General features: G+C 28.5%; 1 long non-coding RNA gene across 1 annotated transcript; it reads right to left on the bottom strand.

Annotated features, from left to right (window-relative positions):
* Positions 1 to 3,097: 3,097 nt before the first annotated feature.
* On the bottom strand, positions 3,098 to 4,898 carry LOC146883461 (uncharacterized). Its single transcript, XR_014984371.1, has 3 exons — positions 4,779 to 4,898; positions 4,597 to 4,666; positions 3,098 to 3,416 (listed from the first exon to the last, which is right to left on the bottom strand). It is a non-coding gene; the product is annotated as an uncharacterized LOC146883461 (long non-coding RNA).
* Positions 4,899 to 8,536: the final 3,638 nt, after the last annotated feature.

Genomic DNA, 8,536 nt, shown 5'->3' with positions numbered 1-8,536 from the left:
AATAAAGTAAATGTAAGGAGTTGCAAGAAATACGTTGATGGAAATGAAGAATTGTGTGGATGTTGTTAAGTATGAAGTTATTGGTAACCAGCTAAAAAGAAGAAACAACTATCATATTCAAAAGAACTTATCTCAAACGCAATCTCACGCCAGGAATTGGATTCTACGTTTCATCTTTCCTTACTAAAAACAAAAACAAAAAAGTAGCTATCACTGTGTACTGCACCCTCCCTCATATACAATTTTTAATTCTCACTTTGCAAACCATTAATTGTTATGATTTTGCATGTGAATCAGTAATTTAGGTGACACTTTAATTGCAAGAAAAGTGCTTTTGCTAAACTAACTAGCAATGAGCGGCATTATTGGAGATCTGTGTCCCACAAAACCATCTTCATAACTCACTGATTTTGTTTAGGAATATTATCAAACACTTGGTGATCAACCACCACCACCACTTCCTCTCTCTATTATACATTTCAGCAGAATTTGCTTCAGAAGTTAAGTTCACTGTGCTTTTTTTTATCATTTTGCTTAAAATGCACGCTCACACATGTGTTCTTGTTTCAATTACTTTTTAGCCTCTGGATCTCATCTTCTCCACCAATCAAAGTACTTTAATTATCATTTAAGGTGCCACTTTATTTTTTCAAACCGAACAAATGTTTAAATTGATTCTTGAAATACGAGTGTCTTAGTTTATAGGTTTCTAATTACATTTCCATTTATATGAATCTAAAAAAGTGTATTTTTTTTGTCAAGAATATAACAACAAATTTATGTTCTGAATCTAAATAGACTTATATATAATAAATATATATTTTAAAAAAATTATTTGCATAAACATTTTAATTAAAAATCAATCATGATCATTTTGAGCATTTACTCATTCAAGAAGGATTACCATCTAAGTTTTTCTAATGTTATTAAAAAGGAAGTGATAACATTTTTTTTTCCCAATAAGCACCAATTTTTGTTTGGTTTTATACTTTTGAACTTAATATCAAATAAAGATCGGATATTTCACATGTATATTAGGATTGGTTATGATTTAACGAATCAAATATGAAACAAATGAGAGTCATTATATTTAAATATCTGAAATTAAAAAATATATATTAAATAAATAAGTAATCTCATAATTTTATTAAAGTGATATATTTTATAACATATAGTTAATAGGATATCTTTTAATAAATTTAAAGAGATGTAACAAATTTTTTTATTAAATTTATCCTATATTACACTCTATTATTCAGTATCTTTGATGCAAAACTTGTCTCATTCTTTTATCATTTTAATTTACTTACAAATTAATTATATAATCAATATTATATATTTATAATTGAATTTTTATATTTTAGTTCCTCTAATAAAATATTATAACTTTATTACTATCATTAACTGCCACAAAATATTATTAAGTTGTTAGATTATGAATCAAACTTGATCAATCACAAAAAAAAAAAAAAAACCAATAAACCCCCACACTAATTGAATAGTTTCCAATACCCCAAAAGTAGAATATGAAAGTTGATTTGATAATTGGGAACAACAAATGAAATATTGGTACATGCTCTTCTAACTATAGAGAGTGGAGCACTCTCCAAGATTTTCTCTTGATCTTTTAATGGGGAGGGAAAGAAAAAAATAGGAATAATAAATCTTGTTTTCACATATGAAAATCATAACCCTTTATATAATTTCTATCATTTATTTACTTAATTTCAATATTTCTAATTTGACCTTTTCAAATTAAAATATTGTTAGTATCTACACATTTAATATATTATAATATGTATATGCTCTTAGTCATAAAATTAATTAATTAAATTACTTTAATACTTTGACTAATAATATAATAACTTTAATACATTTAATTATTTATTATATATATATATATATATTTTCTTCCTGCTATGTTAAATGTGGCACTTATCACCTTGCTTTGCACCCACTGTTGCCTGCACCATGCTGTCTTATACTTATTTATTTAAACTTTCACTCGCACACCAATCTAATCACTATACGCATGTTCCATGAATCACTTTGTTTCTTGGTTGTTGATGTGGTCTTTGGTTGATATCCTAAAACACTGTTACCAGATTAATCTCTCAAGTTAAGATTATGATTAGTGAAGTCTACCAAAACAAGATGTTAAGTCAAACACGGTAATTAGTGAAGCACTATTTAATATGCATGGCATCACAATCTACTATTTTTTTATTGTCAGTTTTGGGAGCAATGTGAAGTACTTAGAGCTTACGTAAAAGCATATAAAAGAAAAATGAACTCCTTTTGATTGCCCAACTATAACTGAAAACTCCAAACTAAATTTTGATTGAGATGTATACCTATAACATTTATGTATTTATACTTACAGATCTTCCTTTTTAAAATATTAAATAAATAAATAAATGTAAATTTAAATATTGGAGAAAATTTTATTTTTATAAATCAGCAGTTTTTTTTTTTCACGAGTAGTTTCAAAATACCTCTTCATTTTTTATTCTTATACAATAATCCAAAATGTTTTAGGGCCTTCGAACTTAACAAGGTAACTAATACAATGATTGAAATAAAGAGAAAATGCTTAAGTGAAAGAGAATATATATATATATATATATATATATATATATATATATATATATATATATATATATATATATATATATATATATATATATATATATATATATATATATATATATATATATATATATAGTTTTCCATATTTTTGTGAGGTGTTTCATTATGAGATATATGGAGACAGTAAAAATGGGTATATAATGGCTAATAATTGATATTAAACTCTTCTATTGTAATTTTTCGAACATTAACAAATGATAATGAGTGATATAATAGGTCAAAATTTCTTGGATCAATAATTTTATGATTTTATTTTAAAAAAAATCATGTAAAGATTTTATATTCTGTTACATTATATATATGAAAGTATATAAATAAAATAAAATGATAAATTCTTCTTATAACATATCTTTTATATTTATCATATATCTTATATCTCTAATATTTTTAAACAAAAATTAAAATTTTAACCCTCATAATATTCCATAGTGTAATTGTGACATCCCAATTAAATAGATTAAATCTACTAAACAAAGCATCGCATAATTATGATAATAAGAAACAATCAGAGGAACAGAACACGAACGGATCTACTATTACAGTTATCCATAGGAGTACTTAAAAGAAAACATAGGCATACAACCATGCCAAAATCGAAACAAGGACTGAACGTTAACTGTCTTGCAAAAGGGTCGCTCCTAGAGCAAGAAATCACAAAAGAGAGGGGCATTAAAGCCATAAAAACTACTATTAGGAGCTACAGGTAACTGGTCCAAACTATGCAGCACTGCTACCACCAGCTGATCCATCTCTAGAGCTCTTTCCATCTGCTCCCACCGTAAGGTGATCATTGCAAAAGGAAAAGAATCAAGGCAAGAACATACACAACAAAGAAAGGGTAAGCTAGTGTAATTTAAAGTTAACATAGTATAGCAGAAAAGTACTTAAATAGTTCAAGCATTTCAACACAGTGAGCACAGAGAATCATGTTATCGCAGACAAGCAGGACACTATGACTCGATTATCTGGATAAATATACTAAGATCGGATTCACTGGACGCTTGGACTTGTGGTGGCCTCTACTGCTCTGCAGAGCCATTGCCAATGGGTTTCACCCTACCACACACAAGGTTAACCTTTAAGCATCTAAGGCCATTATCCTGCCAAAGATTAAGGCCTCCCGCCACTCTCACCACTTGGTCAGTTTGCTCTACCTGAGACTCACTGACTCACTTGAATCCATACCTTAATATATACACTACACACCACCACGAGGTCTCCCCACGAGACTCATGGAATTACGCCTATCACACAATAAATTCATGTTTCATACCATATCCACCACCTTTATCTCAAAACATCCAATTCTCATGCAAGTTCTCAACCAACCAACCAACCAAAATCCATGTGTTATTCATGCTAACATACCAACTTTTAGTTCATAAGATTCAAGCAACCATATATATTCACATGCTTTAGGTTTTGAAAGAAAGGGGTAAATAAATAAATCACACAGTTCACCCATCAAACAAAGAGAAAAGCATAATTGAAACCACCCACTGCAGCAGCCTCGCTCAAGCTAGGAGTCGTCGCCCAGACGAGAGAAGTTGTCTCGCTCAGGCGACGGGCTCTCGCTTAGGCGAGCCTACAACAGTGGTTCCTTGGAGAGTTTCACGATCCCTCGCTTAGGCGAGGCTGTCTCGCTTGGGTGAGCTAACATGTCGCTCAAAACGCAGCCCCTCGCCTGGGCGAGTGCTCGAGGCAGAACCCTGAGCGAGCTGCTGATATTCTCGCCTAGGCGAGACGAGCTCGCCTGGACGAGAATATGAGTTCTCCCCCACTGTTCCACACGTGCAAGGTAGGAAAACGACATATAGCAACATCCAGAATATACGCCAACCATTTTTTTTTCACGATTCCAACACCATTCAAGCGCCCACAACATGGAACAGAACATAAGCATGCCACAATAACTTTAAACTAAAAAAAAAAACTAGCTCCCCTTACCTTGTTATACGCTAGCAGAATAGAGTGGTAACCCAAGAAAAGTAGTGGAGCACTGGAGTAGGGTACGGAGCTGAAAACAAACCCACACGGAGTTGAGAAAGGGGGTGCTAGGGAGAACCCAAGACAAAACCATTAGCCTCTGAACTGGAGAAAGAGAAGGACAAGGTTAGAGTTCGACTTACCTGGAAGTACAATATCCTTTGCTAGCTTGAAACAAGGGAGAACCTCTGTGCCCTAGCAAAGCTCTTACACTAGATGAGGGGAGGGAACAAGGAGCTGATTTTTCTGAAAATGGAACAGAATGAAGGGGTTAGGGGCTGACAAGGGTATTGGGTCCCCTTATTGGGTCGGCCTTAGGCCCACGAATGGCTAGGCCCCAAATACTCAGCTGAAAAGGAAAAAAGGGGCTTACAGTAATTATATGACCCCTAATATTTCATATTATAATATGACTCTTAAAATTTCATAAGTCCACATCCTAATTAAGTCTACATCAAACTTTCAAGATCAAGATGCGGACTTAGAAGAATGTTTACTATAATGGTCTAACAATAGTTTTAGTAAGTGAACTTTAAATTTAATTCAATTCTATGGAATCAGACTTGCATAATGAAAATTATATCTATTTATATATGATAATTAACACTAAACATTAAATCCCTGTAACTGAAAATAAATTGAATACACTAATTTTATCAAAAGCTCTTTTAAGAAAAGAAAATAATATTTTTTTTATTTAAACCCCGCGGCCGAATGATATGGAATCGGAAGAAAAAAAAACGAAAACTATGATAATAAGATGAGAAATCAGTTATTTAAAACATAAAATAAAATATCCAATTGGTTCTAAAACTAAAATGTGAGAGTGTGATTTTCTATCTTCTATCTGTTTATTTTGTTGTAATATAATCATTTAAGTAAATTACTCTTTTGGACTATTAAATTACAAGATGACGACTAACGAAGATAATAATTTTCACTCTTTATTATCTACTATTATATGTTATGTAATATATTATTTGTAGCCAATTTATAAGGGCGAATTGTGATTGGAATTTTCTTCTAAACGTTCAAAATCTTGGACTTGGATATGGTATGCAACTATATTTTCTGTTTTCAACTATTTTTTTTTCTTTGCTGAACATTGCGTTCGTACTGTCCTTTTCCTTCTAGAATACTAGGGTTCGATGTTAGTTAATCACCTATTCAATCCAGTTAGTTTTGTTTATTAAACTAATATGTTAATTTAGTATAATATATTGGATAAGACACTTTTACTATGTGTTTTATTTGTTAAAACATGAGATAATTAAAAAAATCTATTTATTTAATTTTGAAAATGGCCATGAGAGAAATGTAGTCAAATTTGAGTAGTTTTGGTTTAATTGTTGAGAAAGATTGAAATAATTTATGTGAAAAAAAACTTTCTAAAAGTTAAACAATAAGAGATCAAATGAAATTTGAGTGAATTTAGAGATGAGAGTAAAACTGTCTAGATTTTAAAATAATTGTATGATTTGGGTGAATTTGAGATAAAAATGAATGAATGATATGCATAGATTTGATAAACTAAAATTATTTTAATTTTTTAATAAAAAATAAATATTTTAAAATAACAATATAATATAGTATATTTTATTTGATTAAATCACTTTCGAAGGATAAAAGAAAGTTAGTTTAGCCATAACTCTATTCAATTTAAAATAAAAAAAAGTAATATAGAAAAGTCTTTCGAAAGTATTTATTTATTTTGCATTTATTGAAGATGAAAGTTCCAGAGTGAAGCAGTTTTATTTGATAACTGTATGTGGTTGGCTGAATCCAAGACATTTCATCCTAATAATTAAGGAACATTGACCTTGACAGAGAGTTTATCCTTAAGAATCAAATATCCAATTATTTCTAACTTTTATCTTCTTGAAAAAGTATTTAATTTTAATTGAAATGTATTTATAATGTATGTTGTACAAACGACTGTATAATATATTTTTTATAATATTATAATAATTTAACAATAAAACATTCACTCCTTTTGAAGTAACAGTACTATCTCAACAAAGACTATTGAACCCTATAAAACATATATGATTATATAATTTTAAATAAATGCTTAGATTTTGTGAATTTATAAATTTCTCTTCTGTTGGTGAAATATGTTATTGCCTTTAAATTTGACCTAAATAAAATGTGTTTTTGGTTAATAATAATTTAATGAGCTGCAAAAGTTTCTCTGTAGTCTCTAGAAAGAAGCATGGGAAGCCATGAAGTAGTTTTCAAATACGAACGTAACAATCCAACAAAATGGATGGATATATCCAAATTTTCCATAAGATTCCAGAAAATCCATGCGACTAATACGGTTTCCCTAAGTTGCTTTTTTCTTTTTTTTCCTTTATACGTACATGTCAGATCAATTCTTTTACTCAATTCATTTTATTTATCTATTTTTATTTTCATTTTACCTGTATGTGGTACTAATATTTGGTTTATATGGCATATTAGTTTAAATTATAAAAATTTATCTTATCACACAGAGTATATAATGTTTTACTTCAATCAAGTATAGTCTGACAAGTGCGTAACTTTTAAAGTGTAAATTTAATATAGTAGTGTATTTTTAAATCGTCACTTGTTTGATGAGATAGGATGTAATTATTTATGAAATGTTTTAAATTTATATTTTAAAATATTAATTTTATTTTTTAAAATATAATTATTTATTACATTTTTTAAAATTAACTGTTATTTTATAATTTTTTTATAAAATTATTTATTTTTGCTTTTCTTTTTTTCTTTATGTATTAATTTTATAAATTTTATAAAATTATTTATAAAATTACATTATTATTAAATTAATAATAATGTAATATTATTAACAGTTATTTTTTATTTTTTTATATATTTCACTTTACTTTTAATAAATATAATTTTATTTTATATATTAATTTAATAATACTACATTATTATCATTATTTGTTAATATAATATCATATATATTTATAAAATACGTACAAACAGTTATAATATTATGCATACTAATAATACATAAAGGTTATGCATATGCTACCGGTTGATTTATTAATAAATTATATCTATTGTTATGTGTTAAGGTTTGGGTTGATTTTATTTATTGATCACACTGTTCATTTTATATTAATGTATTTTTAATGGATGAATTTTTCTTTGTTATTAAAACATTTAAATTAATAAATGAATAATTTCTAACTACTAGGTTGAATGAGAAGGGTGACACCAAAGAAAAAAATATCACGCACTCAATGTTCTTTTTCAGGGTCTTCGTACTTTTTTAATAACATTTTGACACCTAGCACAAGAGGTAAAATTGGTCATGCATTAAGTATTAATTTATTTATTTACTTTGTAGATAAAAGGTCATTCTCTCAATGAACAATGACAATTAGGAATGGTATGAAGACTTGTCGTTTGACATTATTTGATGGAAGAGTTATCTCAACAACATTTAACATGAAATATAGTCAATTTGTGTTTCCATTACATTTTTTTTTGTTATAGGATTTTTTATGAAACATAAAGAAGGACAAATAAAAATGTATTTTGAAGTTCACAATACACAAGAGGTGATCATAATTATCTAATCATAATCTTAATCATTGGTTGAAGTAAAAGAAATTGACAAGAGACAATCATAATCGTCCAATCATAACATTAATCATTGATTGAAATAGAATGAATTGGCAAGAGACGATCACAATTGATCGATTATAATCTTAATTGATGGTCAAAGTGTTAGAAGTGGGTTTTAAGCCTATACCATATCAGAAGTGAATTTTAAGCCTAACTCAACCTCACAAAACCGGCTTGTAAGGTGAGGTTTGCACTCCACTTATATATTATGAATTTGTCATATCTCTAGTCAATGTGAGATTCTCAATAGAAGTAGAAGAAATCAACAATAGAT

Source organism: Vigna unguiculata, chromosome 9 (assembly GCF_037176805.1).
Source record: "Vigna unguiculata cultivar grain cowpea cultivar isolate G323 ecotype 2 chromosome 9, ASM3717680v1, whole genome shotgun sequence".
Classification (NCBI taxonomy): Eukaryota; Viridiplantae; Streptophyta; class Magnoliopsida; order Fabales; family Fabaceae; genus Vigna; species Vigna unguiculata.
Note: the sequence above shows the minus strand (reverse complement) of the source record. Positions and strands in the feature narration are given on the sequence as shown.